The sequence below is a fragment of the Eurosta solidaginis genome, chromosome 1 (genome assembly GCF_040869045.1).
Source record: "Eurosta solidaginis isolate ZX-2024a chromosome 1, ASM4086904v1, whole genome shotgun sequence".
Classification (NCBI taxonomy): domain Eukaryota; kingdom Metazoa; phylum Arthropoda; class Insecta; order Diptera; family Tephritidae; genus Eurosta; species Eurosta solidaginis.
This window is the reverse complement of record NC_090319.1, coordinates 233381006-233383644: the sequence shown is the minus strand read 5'-3', so window position 1 is coordinate 233383644 and position 2639 is coordinate 233381006. Positions and strand designations below refer to the sequence as shown.

General features: G+C 42.0%; 1 pseudogene; it reads right to left on the bottom strand.

Annotated features, from left to right (window-relative positions):
* Positions 1–1726: 1726 nt before the first annotated feature.
* LOC137241680 (large ribosomal subunit protein eL8-like) lies at positions 1727–2361 on the bottom strand (annotated as a pseudogene).
* Between the last annotated feature and the right edge of the window lie 278 nt (positions 2362–2639).

Genomic DNA, 2639 nt, shown 5'->3' with positions numbered 1-2639 from the left:
GTCGACCTCATAACCGAGAAGGGTCAAGTCAGACGACCTTTGGTCAAACTGATCCTTCTTCCAACGGAGGAGATGGACCGCGAGAAGACCCAGAGCTCCTCATAACCATCCCTCCGTTCCTCGCCCTCCTTTACAAAACGAACTTTCTATCGCGAACCCAATGCCACAGAAAACAAAGGCATTCGGCCCATTAAATTTTTAAACAAATTTCAAAAAAAGTCAACGCAAATTTCACTCGTTCAACCGAAACGAGGCCATCCAACAATCCTAACGCAGATCCGTTATCTGCTACAGAACCTAAAGACATTCGGCCCATTATATTTTAAATTTTCAAAAAAACATCCCACAATTCACTCGATCACCCCGAGCGAGGTCACCAGAACCCTCATGCAGATTCGTATCTGCCACAGAACATCCAGACAAAGCCGTTACATATGGTCATTGACGCTTACGGAATTGTTCCGATAGGAATACGATAGAGAAAGCGTGAATACGCCACATCATATAATCGACAATTACACGATTTGTTGGACGTTCCAACAATGGACCTAAAGCATCGAAGAAACTAGGCACTGATAGATTGACAGGTTCACCTTCTGTTTCTTGGGTTTTGAAAGGCAATAAAGCGGTTGTGTACTCCAACCATTGCACATAGGGATAGGCTTCTTGTAACTGTTTTATGGCGCGAAAATTATAGAGCTCATTGGTGTTGCGACGTTTTTCAGCAGGCCCGGAGATATTGGTCAATGCGATTTCGAAATCAATCGATTCACGTAGCTCCTTCGCTGCACGTTCCTTATTAGCACCAAATAGTACAGCAATATCCACATATAATCCAGATAAGTTGGATTAAAAAATCGTTGGACATACTCAGATGTTGTTTCGGCGGAACCCAATAAAACTTCAAATATCCCCAATGAATTTTTGTTGCCAATAAAAAAGGAGGAACGCGTTGATTCTATGCGCTTTTCATCGGAGTATCGCAAGGACATACTTTGTTCGATACTAAAATATTATAAAAAGTTTGCTGATAAGCCTAACAATTCACATCGTTTCTCTGCTGATAAATACCATTGGTCCTGCATCAGCTTACCCACAATACTTGAAGTTACGCCGTGCTCCTTAGAGCAATTGGATCCAACATCCCAATTGAAAATTCTTGAAATTGAAGCAATTTTTCATGCACTTAGACGTTTACGTGCGAGTAAAGTTAAATATGGCGCATTTACAACTTTATCAGGCTTCCGCTTTTTCCCAAAATATATACCGGCAAAACGGGATCGAGAACAAGCACCAAGTGCAGCCCATAAACCAAGTAAACGATTTTGTTCACGACCGCTTGTTTGTACTTTACCACCAACCTAAGTCTCGTCGACCGTTTGTGCTAGTTGTACCATAACAACTCCTGCAATTAGTAGTACTAGCGCACCCCATTGTGTCTGGATGAGACGCCACGCAGTATGATTACGGCAAACATAGCGGTGGTGAGTACTTTTAGTTGATAAATGACTTGATAGGTAGCTGCATCCAGATGCAGAAGCAGACACGTAAATTGACTATTGCAACTTTTGTGTATTTACTATAGATAAAACGTATTTTTATATAAAAACTTAACGCGATTCTTTTCGAAAGTTTACAAACAAATTACTTCATGAAAGTCGAGTATAAACTATTTCAGCATTTAAAAATACTTAGCAAACATACAATTACAAATATCTCTACATGTTTAACCTTGTTTTTGTGCCAATTCACACGCCATAGCGCGCTCCAATTTAGCAATGCGTGCCAAGCCCTTATAGAGCCGAGAATACTACCTCCCCAGTGCTTACGGATCTCATCATGACGATCATTATAAATCTTCTTTATTGCTTCCAAAAACTTAGCAAAGTGAGCCTTATCGTTGGCCTCGACACTTGTCAGCGCCAAAGCTGTGCAGGTCTTGCATCGCACCAACAAACCCAAACGGGCATTGCCTTTCACGATGCAATAAGGTACACCCATTTTACGGCAAAAAGCAGGCAAAAGCAGCACCAACTCCAATGGATCAACGTCGTGAGCAAATACAACCTTCCTTCTTTTGCTCCACAAGCTTGGTCGCGGTATTTGTACCAGACCGCACGAAAGTGGGCTTCTTCTTGGGTTGTACATCTTTGCCATTGGCTTTAGCTTCCGCAATCCTCTTCAAACGTTGCTTTTTAGCGAGCGCCGATTCTGGGTGGTATTTCGCCAAAAGTTTGAATGTTTTTACTGCTGATGTTTTATCTAAAGTTTACAAACAACAGGTTTCTGGACGGCCAACGGTGCGGGCGCAACCTTCTTGGTAACTGGCTTGTTCTTTGCCCTGGCCTTCTTCGCCACCATTTCACATTGCTTTCTGAACGCGATGTAATTGAAAAATTGAAATTGAAAGATTTTATCTGCTGCTCAAAGTTAAGAGCTGCTTTTCTCTCTGCTTGTCAAAAAGGTATTGCACGTATTGTTGAAATTTGCCAATTCGCATATGGGCAGCTGTCAGACAAACAGCTGCTCAGTTGGTGCTGCCGGCTGGAATGACGACTGCTCTCTGCATAAGGCAACTGGGGTGTTTTACAATTAGGGTTGTTTAGGCAAAGAGGAAACTTTTAGAAAAATTATTTGGC